Source organism: Alosa sapidissima, chromosome 2 (genome assembly GCF_018492685.1).
Source record: "Alosa sapidissima isolate fAloSap1 chromosome 2, fAloSap1.pri, whole genome shotgun sequence".
Lineage (NCBI taxonomy): Eukaryota > Metazoa > Chordata > Actinopteri > Clupeiformes > Clupeidae > Alosa > Alosa sapidissima.
Window position 1 is genome coordinate 17,181,072 of NC_055958.1, and position 15,000 is coordinate 17,196,071.

A 15,000-nucleotide genomic window follows, 5' to 3' on the forward strand; every position below is an offset into this window, starting at 1 on the left:
GAGGGAAAAAATGAAAAGCGAGGAAGGAGGGAAAGAAAGACTTGTGCTAGCTCATGTGAGTGTGAGAAAGAGAGGTTAAAGGCCTGGGCCTTTAATAAATAATAAATAAAGAAATTGAAATTGAATGTGTGTGTGTGTGTGTGTGTGTGTGTGTGTGTGTATGCTGTTTCTGTATGTCCATGTGTGTGTGTGTGTATGTGTGTGTGTGTGTGTGTGTGTGTGTGTGTGTGTGTGTGTGTATGCTGTTTCTGTGTGTGTATGCTGTTTCTGTATGTGTATGTGTGTGTGTGTGTGTGTGTGTGTGTGTGTGTGTGTGTATTCTGTTTCTGTATGTGTATGTGTGTGTGTGTGTGTGTGTGTGTGTGTGTGTGTGTGTGTGTATGCTGTTTCTGTATGTGTATGTGTGTGTGTGTGTGTGTGGATCAGCTGTTTGGGGAGAGCCTCTCTCTGAGGCTGTCAGTGGTCCAGGGCTGAGGGGAGGCAGAGTGGCACCCGAGGGCCAGATAAGGCGGCCGCACCCGCGTGACTCCCATTCCACCGGGACAGATAACATGGCCGCCCGCGCCACAGCCTGTCCACCGCTCAAACCACACTCAGGTGAACACACCCAGGACAGAGAGAGAGAGAGAGAGAGAGAGAGAGAGAGAGAGAGAGAGAGAGAGAGAGAGAGAGAGAGAGAGAGAGAGAGACAGAGAGAGAGAGACCCCCCTTAAAACAAATATTGTATATGTTTGTATTGTCATGTTACTGCTTTGGCAACACTATTTTCTGAGTCATGCCAATAAAGCACATTTGAATTTGAATTTGAATTTGAGAGAGAGAGAGAGAGACATGGAAACCAAGAGATGACAGGCTATGTCTACAATGGCATGAAGGAGTAGTAGAAGACGAGTTACACTTCCTCACAGAGTGTAAAAATGACACCCTGGTAAGGAGAAAATTCTTTGAACTCATTGGCAAGATTGCTCCCCAATTCCCCATGCTACCTAATGAAGACAAGCTCCCATATTTGTTGGGAGGGCACAATTGTGCGACAATAGCAGTACAATTCCTGACAGAGTGTCAAAAATTGAGAAAGTGAGTCCTTTTCCTTCCTACATTAAATCTGTTCAATTATACCACATGTGTAAGCTTTGGCAACACAATGTTTTTTGTTATGCCAATAAAGCTCATTTGAATTTGAATTTGAGAGAGAGAGAGAAAGGGAGAGAGAGAGAGAGAATGACAGAGAGAGTAAGAGAGAGATAGAGAAAGGGAGAGAGAATGACTTTAACTTGACTTTTAAGGTTCCTTTATTGACAGTCAATAAAGGAACCTTAGGAAACCAGGTAACATTAATTACAGGTAATGAGAATGACAGAGAGAAAGGGAGAGAGAGAATGACAGAGAGAGAGAGAGAAAGGGAGAGTGGAAGAGAGAGAGAGAGAGAGAGAGAGAGAGAGAGATTCTTTCTACCGGTATCTAAAATTCTTCGACAGATTCAAAGAGGGCCTTACAGGATGCTAACTCATGCATGTAAACCTCCGCCCATAGACACAGACACGTAGACATGCACTACACACATACATACATACACACACACACACACGCACACACACATACATACTCACTCACTGACCTACTCTTCAACGTTTTTTCCTGGCTCGGTCCAGCACAAACGGCTGCACAATCTAATCAACATTAATAAGAAGTCTAGACAGAGCGACAGGAGGGAGAGCAGTACGAGAAAAAGAGAGACAGAGAGAAAGAGGGAGAGAGGGAGGACAAGAGTAAGGGAGAGAGAGAGAGAGACAGATGGAGATGGAGGATGACAGACAGAGCGAGAATGGGCAAGTGGAGTGAGTGAGAGAAGAGGAGAAAGAAACAAAAAACGAGGCAAGAGAGAAAGAGCTGAATAACAGACATGAGGGGACAAATAACTAGTGGGAACTCTGTGCTTAATGGCGGCAATGAATTACCCAGACAGTTTTATGAACTCATATGAGTCTTTGCCATGATGACAATGGCACACACTCACACACACACACACATACATTCACACACACACACAAAGAGCACCCAAACATGACATGAAAGTGTGGCCGTGAATATCGCTGATAACAGAGAAACCGATTTGATTTACGTCGACCAGCATTAACGATGAGTGAGTTATGGAGGAGAGAAAGAATGAGAGCAGCACAGAAGCACACAGGAAGAGAACAGGGAGGACAGAAACGTGTGTGAGAAAGAGAGAGAGAGAGAGAGGGAGAGAGAGAAAGAGACTGAAAGAGAGAGAGAGAGAGCGAGAGAATTTTGAATGTTCAAAAAAACGTTTATTACAAAAGTTCAACATAAAAACATTGTGTCATGAGTGTGAATAAATCACACTAGATTAAAAAAACACACTACAAGTGTGAAAAGCTAAGTTCATCATTTAAAACTGAGCATAAGACTCCATTTATACACCAAATACTTTCAAACATTGTTACATTTTCAGTTGCTTTGTAAAAGTGAAAGTCTATTTGCAGTCTAGATTTAATCAGAGCTGCAAAAACCATTACAACATCCTGATTTTGCCCATTTTCAACTTTATTCTTTCTGCTCAAATAGATGGCCATTTTAGCCTGACCTAGAATGAAGTTCAGCAACTGGCAAACAGTTCTTCGTTTTTTAACATAACGAAAACCAAAAATGAAAATCTTATCTGAAAATGTCTCGTTGAAACCAAAAAAAAGTCTCTCCAATGCATTAAACAATTCCACCAATCTTGAACAATGCATAAAAGCATGAAAAACAGTTTCTCGCTCAAAACAAAATGGACAATTTTGACTCGTCTCACGATTTAAAACAAAAATAAATGCATTCACAGCTATAATTCCATGTATAATTCGCCATTGCAGGTCCCCAATTCATTTAGCTAATGGTGGCTTGTACAGTGCTCTCCACTCTGGTTTTACCTCATTACCCAACCCAAGTACAGTGCGCCAAGGAGTGTCAACCTTCTGTTTTAAACCTTTCTGATGAAAAATTTTAACAAAAACATTGTAAAACACTCTACCACAATTCGAATAGAAAGACAGAGGTTCAATGTCATCTAAGAAATGACCAGTATTCTCACCAAACTCTGGAGTTAGCATAAGATTAGGAAAAGGGTCACTTTCATTTGCCCAAATTTTTCCCTCAAAGTAGCCCTTTAACAACGTCTTCTCCTCTGCTATAAGTGAAGAACAACATCTCTGCAACATGCTTTGACCTAATATTTAAAACACTTGCTACATTTTCACATTTTTTAAAATCAACGCCAGCTACATCTAGTAATTGCCCAAAAGTGAATAGGCGCAACTTCAGACATTTTTCCATGTTAAACCACCAGGCAAACTTGGTAAACCCTCCTCCCATTTCCCAACATAAAAGGCATCACTCTTTGACCAGTTAATTCTGACTGAAGAGACAGTTTCAAAAACCTTAGACACTTCAACCAAAGTATCAACATCACACTGGCCACTGATCATCAAGATCACATCATCAGCATACATGTAAGCTGAAAGGCAAAAGGTATCATTGGAATTTGGAATGGATATCCCTTTTAAAGTACTCCTAAGTTTTTGCAATAAAGGCTCTATCGCAAAACTATAAAGAATACCCGACAAAGAACATCCTTGTCTTACCCCTCTTAACACCTTAAAGGGAGGGCATAAGCCACTGTTAATTTTGAGCATATTTTCAATGTCCTTATACAGTACTTTTATTTTATCTATAAAATTTGAGCTAAAACCAAATGCATTCAGAGTCTTCCAAAGATAGGAATGCTCCACTCTATCAAAAGCTTTCTCTTGGTCAATAGAGATAAAAGCTGTGTTTAGACCAAAGACCTTGGATGCATCTAAAATGTCTCAAATCAATGATATATTATCAAATATTGACCTGCCAGGAACACAATAGGACTGATCAGGGTGAATAACTTCTTCCATGACCTTACCCAACCGGGTGGCCAGTACTTTAGACAGAAGCTTGTACTCCAAGGCAAGCAAAGAGACTGGACGCCATGACTTTATGTCACTAAGATCTCGCTTTTTAGGCAGAAGGGTAAGGACAGCTCTTCGGCAACTCACTGGCATCAGCCCTCCGGCTAAGCTGTCATTAAGCACCTCAAGCAAATCCTCCTTCAAATCAGTCCAAAATGACTTATAAAAGTCCATTGGGAGTCCATCCAATCCAGGCGCTTTCCCAGTCTCCATGCTTTGGAGCGCCTTTTGCACTTCTTCCAGGGTTATCACCCCACAGAGCATCTCATGAACCATCTGATACTGATAACGTGATCGGATCAAAGTTTTCTGTTCAAAGAGTTTATCCAATAGGTCTTGGTTATTAGAAGACTGTGCCAAATTCTGAAAATGTAAAATGTAATTTTCCAAAGTTTTCATATCCTGGATTGTATCTTTAGTGACGTTGTAAGTGTATTGCTGACATAGTTGTTTTATTTGTATCTTCCCATACTCCCACCAACTTTGTAATGATTCAAAAGTATTCTTTTCAGCTCTGAAAGAAACCCAAAAAAACTGAACACATACTTAAAATGATTATCACTCAGCAAAGAAGTGTTAAAGTGCCAGTAAGCACTTTTAGACCTAATAGAATTAATAAAGATGGAACATGTTACTAAACTATGGTCTGAAAAACTAACTGGAACAATACAACAATTCCTGAAAATATTTAAGTGGTGTTTAAAAGCATACAGTCGATCCAGCCTCACAAGAGATACAGAGTTAGCATATATGTGAGTCCATGTATACTGTGACACATTTCTATGCAAATTTCTCCACACATCACTTAAATCCTGCGCTTCAATAAGTTGCACTAATTTTCTGCGTGAAGGCATGTGAGGTTCAAGGTGATTCCTGTCTATGTCTTTCTCTGTACAATTAAAATCACCACCCAAAAACAAATATTCTTCACTGCAGCACTTCTCCAAAGTTGTATCAAGTGCATCCAAAAAACACATTCTATCTAATGTTGACGTTGGAGCATATACACAGATGAAAATAAAGACAGAATTCTCAAAAATTGCTCTCACTTTTAAAATTCTACCTCTTCCACTGTATAAGAATGTGGGATAAAACTATGGGAGAACAAAATGGCCACACCACCACTAAGGGTGGTATTATGACTTAATATGGCAAGCCCATTCCACTCTTTTTCCCACTCAGTTGCATTAAATTCGTCACTATGTGTTTCTTGTGCGAGCAAAACATCTATCCGTCTCTGTTTCACCAATTCAAAAAGTCCTGCCCTCTTTTGTCTCCCCCTTGCTCCATTTAAGTTAAGAGTAGCTATATTGATTGTATTCATGAGGAAATAAAAGAAAAGGCACGTTACGAAAAAGGAAAAGCGGTACACTTCCTTTTGAGTAAATTTACGTTCACTCATAAAGCACCTCGTGCCTTTAGTAAATTTCTCAATATCAGGAAAATAATCGGCAACTTGAACATTGTTCACGTTTTTGGTGATCTTGAGAAATAGCTTAATTTCACTCACACCATAACCTATAGACCATTGAATCGGCACAAAAGAAGGCGCACTTCCTTGTGAGCAGATGGAAGCACCCGAATCTGAGCAGTCGCTCTCATATTCAGGCTCATCCACATCAGTGTCTACGGGCCCATGTCCTGATTTTTTTGCAGGCTTTGTCTTAAGGCTTTTAATGGGTTTCTTAAACACATTTTGATCAACATTTGACACAAAAAGATCCTCATCAAGGCTCACGCCATGATTTACTTGTAGGCCTATATTAACCTCTTCGCTTTCAATATAAGTGGTTCCGTTGCTTACATGGGGTTCATTGTCAGCGTTATCCTGACCTTCTGCCTCATCATGATTTTGTTCTCTTACCACTGCTAACGGAGCCAGCCCAACTGGACCCGCTCCCTCAGCAGTGGAGGCTTGTGCTTCTGTTCTAGAGTCTTCGTGATTTTGAAAAATGTCTTCGTTGTTCAGATTTTCAGATGATTCATTAGAAGCACTTGCATTTCGCCCTCGGCCTGTGCACCATCATGTTTCTCTCCTACCTCTGCTGACGGAGTCGGTCCCACCGGACCTTCTCCCGCAGCAGCGGCGGTTTGCGCTTCTGCACTAGGCTCGGCGCCACTGTCGCAATTTGCTTTGGTAGGCTACTCTCATTGGGTTTACTTGTTCCCTTTACGGGACAAGCTCGAACAGTGTGTCCTGCTTTACCACAACCAAAACAACGCATTGAATCGGTTGACACAAACACGGTAGGCCTATACTCAAACTCATCAACTTTGAACTTTAGCGAAAGATTTAAATCCATATTGGGATTGTTTAAGATCACGTAAACATAGCGCCTGAATGACAGAACATGTTTGACGAGCTCAGATTTGGTCCCAATCAGCATTTTCTTAATTGGCGATACCAGTTTTCCATATCGACACAATTCTCTTTTTAACATGTCATCAGTTATAAAAGGTGGTACATTAGATATTGTCACCTTTCTAGCAGGTGTAGAGAGAGGAAGGACAGGAGTAAAGATAGATAGATAGATAGATAGATACTTTATTGATCCCCAGGGGAATCAAGCCGTTCACAGACAAACCCTTCTCTACTACCTCATTTGCCTTAGCTACAGAGCTCAGAAATAAAACAATGGCATTGTTCATTCTTGAAGCTGCAACCACATCATCGTGTCCTACAATGTTGCCTACCGCAATACTACGCTCCTCTACGCTTAAAGACGATAACACTTTAATTGCGTGGCGACGAGTGAGTGTATCAAATATTTTGAAACCCGGAGCCGCCATGCCTCCCAGTTTAAACACTGGTCACTGGCGACCCACGAAAAACAGAAGCACAAGACCAGGAGGCTCTATTCTTACCAACAATTAATTAATACACAAAAAAGATAGAAAGAAAGTTAGAAAATAGAGAACGCACTTTCAGGACAGCGGGCACAACTCATGCTCACAGACGCTCCTTCCACTCACTACCAGCATGCACTCCGACAGAGAGAGAGAGAGAGAGAGAGCAGGGCAAAGCAGAGCTGTGTTCAAAAGTGCAGCAGAGGATATGCAAGTTGAAGCAAGGGAACAAGAGGAGGAACGAATGAGGAAGGGACAGAGAGAGAAAAGTGAGGGAGGAGAGATAGAGAGGACAAAAGAGGACTGGACTGGGAGACAGGAGAAGAGAGGAGACAGACAGACAGACAGAGACATAGAAGAGATAGAGACTGGATTAGAAATTGGAGGATAGAGGATGAGAGAAAGGAAGTCTAAAACACAGAAAGAGAGAGAGAGAGAGAGAGAGAGAGTAATGTACATGAAACAAAAGTAATGAAACAAAAGGCCAGGAGGACAAACAGGGACACAGTGTCAGATCAGAGAAGAAGGGAGAGAGAAGCTGAGGAGGAGGAGTGGTGAGCAGACACATTAAACAAGATGGAGTGAGGAAGCGAGGGACAGAGAGAAAGAGAGAGAGAGAGAGAGAGAGAGAGAGAGAGAGAGAGAGAGAGAGCAGTGAATAGGGCATCAGCAGGCAGGTCGAGCTGGTAGATAAATCAGCCTTGTTGCTGTTTACCATCACTGAGATGCGTACTGTACGCCCAAATAATGGAGAGAGACAGGGAGATGTGTGTGTGTGTGTGTGAGAGAGAGAGAAAGAGAGAGAGAGAAAGAAAGAAAGAGGGGAGCATCAACACACTGTCACAATGAGCATCGGTGTGAGGCCAGGGCAGATGAAACTAAAAAAAAAATTGTTGAAATCAGTTTGTTTGTATTGTGGGTGTATGTGTGTCTCCATTATGTTTATGTGCATGTGTGTGCGCTCTTAGTACCTATACATGTGTATATGTACATGAGACTTCAGATATTTCAATATAAACTATGTGCATAGTATAGAAATATGCATGTGTGTGTGCATACTTTATACACCTGTGTGTGTGTGTGTGTGTGTGTGTGTGTGTGTGTGTGTGCAAACTGAAGTACCTGTGTTTACACCCCACTGCCTGAAGAGTGAGGCTTATCCTGGCTTATCACAGGAAGAGGGAGCCGCTCTCCAAGGACAAGAGGGCGTTAATTATTTAATGAGGTAAAGGAGGGATGGCCATGGCACCCAGCATGAGGCACAGAACATAGCACACACACACACACACACACACACACACACACACACACAGACACACAGAGAGAGAGAGAGAGAGAGAGAGAGAGAGAGAGAGAGAGATTCACAGCACTTGCGCAAAGGGACTACTTTCACTAATACTTAAATTATTCAAAACAAACTCCCAGTTATTCCCATCAAATCTCCAAAATCAACTGCCCAGCCCGCTCATAATAAGGGCTCCTCTCTCTTCCTCTGTCTAATAAATGCATGAGGGTGCTTAGTGCAGTGTGTAAAACTAGCTACCTGGTTGGCAGCCAGGGCACCTCAGACCCCTGCGCTGGAACCAGATCCCTGGGGGCACATGTAAAGGAATCCCCCCCCCCTCTACCTCTTGGCCTACTTTCCCAAGAGCCTCTCCTGCAACCCAAGCCACGCTGGAGTGGCCCCTAACGGGTGACCGGCAGTTGGCCGCTTGCTTGTGGGTTACCATAGAGAGGGGGACGATGACATCTCTCCATGCTGGAGTGGCTCTCTGTGTGTACGCGGATCGGAGCGGAGAGTGACAGTGGAGCTGCGCTGTGCCAGAATGGAGAGAGAGAGAGAGAGAGAGAGAGATGAGAGAGAGAGAGAGAGAGAGAGAGAGAGAGCAGGTGTGTCTGAGCAAAGCAGAACTGCATGTCATAAAATGTCATTTGGCTGATAAATGACTGTAATAACGCATACACTCTGAACAAAGCAGAATGGACCTCTCTGTCTCTCTCTTTTGAGCTTGTGAAATTTGTTCTTGTCTTTTCTTGAAAGTGTTTAATATTAAAGTTTAGAGGGAATGTTTGGAGTTTGAAGATGGGGCACTCTCTCTCACACACACACACACACACTCTTTCTCACACACAAACACATACATACAAGTATGTTTCCCAATGCCTACACACAGTGTACCATTTCTGACTCCTTCGTCTGTCACCCTCCACCAGTTAGAGATCCATCATCATGCAAACTAGTGTGGTGCCATGCAGGCATTCTTCATCTCGACCGTCACATTACGTCACGGCGAGCATGACTGATTACAGATTACGCAGACCCAGAGGCTCAGGAAGTCACCACGGGAGAAAAGCCATTCTTATCTGATTTCAGTGGCAGTAGAGTGGAGGCAATCTATGGGCCTGAGAGAGAAACCACGCAACAAGGCTATTAGGGAACATGACTTACCTGTTATTAGCCATAGAACAAACAATGACCAACAGGGACTTACTCACGTCACTTCACATACACCAGGGCTTTCTGCATTCATAACAGGTAACTGAGGAACAGGTGCTTAGTATGCTTGTGGGTCGTGGGCAATAACTCTTGGTCAGTTTTGTCTGACTGAAAGTCCTACAACATTACTTTAAGTGCAGGACCATTAATGCCCACTATGCCTTATTAAAAACCACGAGACACCCCGATAGTTGTAATTAAATCAAGGACATTCTGGATCATCCACTTACAATAGCTATTCCAATCCAGAAGATTTTGTTTTATTCCACAGGGTGTTTAAATATAAATACTTTGCCATTTCTGAATCACATTACTACACTTTCTATGAATAAAACATTAATCTAACTGAATAATTGCAACGCATTGCAAGTACACCGCAGTGCTCCTGAGTAGGGTTGCAAAATTCCGGGAATTTTCAAAGTTGGAAACTTTCCATGGGAATTAACGGGAATATATGGGAATTAACAGGAATAAACGGGAATTAATGGGAATAAACTGGGAATTTTTAATATGGCAAGTTAGTCTATAACAGGGAACTTAAATGTAGTGGACAAAACCCCATCTTGCAGCATAATATTAGTTAAAACAACCTGATTTAATGCAATTTCAGTCAAATTTCTACCCTGCACATATGTCAATCACATGCACACAGCAATCGGCATAGGCTGCTAGACATAAAGAAAATCTATGGTGCGTTCATATGCATGGGGAAAATTTTTTCCAACCAATCAGATTTTGTTGTTGAGTGGTGTAGTGTATCTTGGGCAGTTCAGTGTTGCTAGTTTAGCACACTAGTAAACCATAGGCAGAGAATGGATTCCCGCTAGCATGCTAGCTAGCTTTGTATGCTAAGCTAAGCAAAAATCCGAACATACAAATCATATTGCTTATTACGAAACAAAATGTTAATGTTTGTATATGAAACAGTTTGTATGAATTACCCAAAATTCCATGTTAATTTCCGTAAATTCCCATTAATTCCCATAATTTCCTTTAATTCCATGAAAATTTCCAATTTGGAATATTTCCAAAATTCCCCAGCTTAACTTCCCATGGTAAGTTTCCGGAAATTTACCGGAAATTTTCCGCCCCTTTGCAACCCTACTCCTGAGTCCCCTCCCTCTCTCTCTCTCTCTCTCTCTCTCTGAGAGAGCTTTTTTACAGATCAGCAATGCTAAATGAACTGAACTAAGTGTTCAGTGGCATGAGGATGTCTCATTCTCATTCAAACCCCCCCCAAATTCATTCAGGCCCTTCTGTTGTGTTTTTTAAGCTATTAGCCTAATGCTAATGCTAATCGGATGGCTTTGTTGTGCGGCCTGAGCCGGATCATAAGTAATGAGCTTAGATAGGGCTTGGTTAGGTTATCTAAAGCAGCAGAGAGCTATCAGGCGACTCCAACACATAATTAGCAGCATGGCCTCGGGCACGCTTGCAGAAGAGCTGAGCTGAGCTCCCTGCCGCTACACAGGAAAATAATCACTCGCTGTGATTACCTGGTAAGTATGGTTCACCGAGGCCAAACAATAACATAGACAGTTCTTTCTTTCACAGAAATGTGGGCATGTGGTTTTTTCCAGGTAGTATGGACAGCAGTGACCCAGTGACCCACTTTTCACTGGGGTCGCAACGTTAATGGTCTTTAATGCTTAGTAATGGGCTCTGTACTCGGGCAGCCATCACAAACTACCAACAGGCTAGCATTGAGCTAATGTCTGTGGAAGAGAATATAGCTATAACGGGGCAGAGAAAGCCCTGCTTGTCATCAGTAAATATGACAATATGACAGTCCGTCTCTGGCTAAGAGAATAGGTGCATTGTATTTAAATACACTTTCTGGGGCTGCAGAATTGAAGTCCTACAACACAGTTACAGACTAAGACCTTTAATACCACGTCGACCATATCCTGGAATGACCCAGGTAAGTGCTAGTTCACCCCTTAAAGCATCTCTCTAGGAATTGACTTGCCTTCTTTATTACCTGCACTGCCTCACTGCCATAAATAGTAACGTTACTCCCACAGTACAAAGAATGACACTGCGCTTCAGAGTTGTTTCATAATGCTACTCCCACATCAATGTTTTTTTAATGCGAGCCACCTGTTAAAAATTTAGAGGGGCATTACAGGCAGTGAGCAAAAACAGGCCATGTTCTCAAGTGGAGGTCTGCGCGTAGAGGTTGACAAGGTGGGGAGGTATGACAACATCAAACGTTCTTAGTTTAATGAGCCCACATAAAAAAAAGATTATCTTGATCACAAAATATCCTACCATTACCATAGTGCAGTTTTTGTACTACAACATGACGCTATTCTGTTCAACAATACATTAGTATTACACTTTCTTACTACTAAGTACAATCTGACACACTGTTCTTCACAATAAACTGTAGACTATGTAAATTAAGAAACTATCAGTATTCCATTCTATTTTCGACATTTCATTCTACTCAGCTGGTGAACAGAAGGCCATAATCTTGATGATGTGATAGGCAAATGACACAATACAGTGTTATTACTGCCTCAATGACACAATATGACACTTGACACAATACAGTGTTATTACTGCCTCAATGACACAATATGGCACTTGACACAATACAGTGTTATTACTGCCTCAATGACACAATATGACACTTGACGCAATACAGTGTTATTACTGTCTCGGCTTTATCTCTGTCTATCTGTCCACAGGCCATGAATGCACCAGACATGCACCTTGCTCGTACACACACACACGCTCGTTTGTGTGTGCGTGTGTGTGTGTGTGTGTGTGTGTGAGAGAGAGAGAGAGAGCGACAGACAGACAGAGACAGAGAGAACGAGAGAAAGAGAGCTTAGTGGAGCACTGAGTTCTGCTGCTTCCCTCGGATGACACTTCATTGAGCCCCATAGCTCTACTGGATAAGAACTAAAAGGTCTCATCTCAGCCAGCGATATGTCCATAGAAGGTATCAGGAACTTTTGACGTGTTTATGAATTCTTTAGTAATGGCCATGAGAATAGAGATGAGCTGAGACTCTCTCCTCATGCAGACATGCCGGTGGGTGGAGTCAGCCATACGATTAATACAAGATGTGTCCCAAATTTGTGTGTATTTTTGTGAGAGACATACTGTAGTACCTGTACATACAGACAGAGTGCACATGTGTGTGTGTGTGTGTGTTGCGGTGTAAGTGTGTGTGTGCCTATGGAGTACAGTGCAGCATCAAGAATTCTCATGCCCTCCACAGATGACCTTTTCATGACCCTCAGAGTCGTGCTCTGCTGCCAAGATGTCCAAGATGTAAACAAAGATGTCTCATCGCTTGACATTCACTTCTTTCAAAAACACCCAAGGTGGACTCTCTCATTTCAAATACAACACTCATTATGGAAACAGCTAGAGAAATGTGAAATATGCTTCAGAATCTCCTGGTTTATTTTCACTCGTACTTCACTAATACGATTAAAAAAAAACAACAAAAAAAAACAGCCTTCATGTCTCCCTTGTGGGAAATCAAAAATATTTCAGGAGATGCTTCTTTTGAATAACAACAACGAGGCCTTGCAGAAAAGGAGAAATATAGAGAGAGGTGGAGGAGAGGAGTAGCGGGTTGAAGGCTATTTGAGGAATGAATGAATGAATGAATGAATGAATGGATGAATGAATGAATGAATGAATGAATGGAACCCTAATGAGGAGGCCTTGGCAGCTCCTGCAGCAGTTGTGTTCTGCAGATGAGCACATCGCTTTATGCTAAAAAAAACACTAATTACTTTAATTGGACCTCATTTTCATTTGAATAAAAGCCCCAAGCTGTTAGCATTATTGAGTGAGTGTGTGTCGGTGTGTGTATCTGTGCATTTGTGTGTGTATGTGTGTGTGTGTGTGTGTGTCTATGTGTGTGCCGTGCATGAGAATGTGTGTGTATGTGTGTGTGTGTGTATATGTGAGAGAGAGAGACAGAGAGTGTGTGTCAGTGTCTATGTATGTGCCCGTGCATGATAATGTGTGTGTGTGTGTGTGTGTGTGTGTGTGTGTGTGTGCGTGTGTGAAAGACCGGAGAGTGTGTGTGTCTGTACACATACACTTTGTGTGTATGCTTTTTACTCAAAGTGTTAAGCACACAGGGGAAGCCTGCAGCCCTCCTCGTTTGGAAGGGGAGTTGTGGGAGCTCTCAGAAGGTTGGAATTCTGGGAAACTTGAGTACATCAGCTCCCCCAGGACAAAACGAAACAAACAGCTACAACCCCTCAGACAGCACTGCTCCCTCATTCAGATTTTATTCCCCCTTTTCCGCTTATTTATCTGCAAAGCATGTCTGTCGGTGCATGTGAACGAATGCACAACGGCACCAGAGCAAGGCTGGCTGAGTGCGTGCAGCTCGGCCAAACAGGACAGGACCGAGATGAGTCTGAGCCTGAGTGTTTCAGTGTGCTAGTCAGGGGAAGTCGGTGTTTGGTCAGCAGTCACTGTCGATCTGTCTGTACCCGCATCTGCCCGCCCGTACAACGGGCTGCCTGCCTGACCGCTCGCCTGACTGCCTAGCTGTTTCTATGTGCCAACATGTCCTCGTCCGGTTTCCTCCTGTTCCCCTGTCTCTATCTGTCAGTCTGGCTGAGACTCCGTCAGCATGGCCACGTCTCCCTAAATCAAACACACGCATGACAAAGCAGCCGGCAGACTCGGGATGAAAGTGTCAGATGGAGAGAGAGATATAGTGGCAGAGAGGGAGCGTAACAGCATGGAGGGACAGAGAGAAAGAGAGAGAGAGAGAGGGAGAGAGAGGGAGAGAGGGAGGAAGATGGGAAAAAGAGAGAGCAAAAGTGTGTGTTTCTGCGCATGCACACATACGTGTGTGTATGTGTGTGTGTGTGTGTGTGTGTGTGTGTGTATGTGTGTGTCTACAGAAAAAAGAAAGATGAACAGACAGATAAGGTTGTGCTGTGCCCTAATACAGCTTCCAATCTGTGTGTGTGTACGTGTGCATGTGTATGTGTGTGTGTGTGTTTGAGAGAGAGAGGGAGAGAGAAAGAGTGTGTGTGTGTGTGTGTGTAAGTGTGTGATTGTGTGCTATCTCACACATCTCAGCTGCATAGCTCATCAGCACAATCAGCTCTCAAAGCCTGTTTGTAGAGAGCACGCCAACATCTAGGGACAGAAAGAAAATGAGAGACAGAGACAGAAGGAGAGAGAGAGAAAGAGTGGGTGTGAGTATGTAAGAAAGAAAGAGTGAGAGTGAATGAAAGAGTGAAACAGAGAGAGAGAAAGAGAGAAGGAGCTTATAATTCCCAGCTGTTTCCATAGAGACCTTCAAGGTCAAAGGGTGCGGGGGTCACGGCCACCACACCTCCCTCTGACGCACAGGAAATGCCGAGTCGGGCCTAATCCTTGATCACGGAGAGAATGAAGGATGGGCAGTGAAAGAGAGAGAGAGAGAAAGAGAGATGTAAGGAGCATTTAAAGTGATAACATGATGAGGAGAAACCTCTCTGGAGGTTCTGTGTAAGCCAGGTTTTCCAGAAGTAGCTAACAAATTATGTCAACAAGACGGCATATTTGGAAAATGTGAGCAGCTTTAGGTGCTGATACTGTGTTCATAAAACGTTTCTTTGCCTTTGTTATCTTTGTGGTGTAGATTATTTATTAATTATTAAAAAGACCCACAAA

The 15,000-nt window shown here is 42.7% G+C and overlaps 1 protein-coding gene and 1 long non-coding RNA gene across 2 annotated transcripts in view; one reads left to right on the top strand and one right to left on the bottom strand.

Moving 5' to 3' along the window:
- Positions 1–681, top strand: part of LOC121698056 — a 26,283-nt gene extending 25,602 nt beyond the window's left edge. The window contains exon 5 of the long non-coding RNA XR_006026684.1: positions 427–681. This is a non-coding gene — a long non-coding RNA (uncharacterized LOC121698056). The remainder of the gene's footprint in view (positions 1–426) is intronic.
- plcl1 (phospholipase C like 1) overlaps positions 1–15,000 on the bottom strand; it is a 59,809-nt gene that overhangs the window by 32,543 nt on the left and 12,266 nt on the right.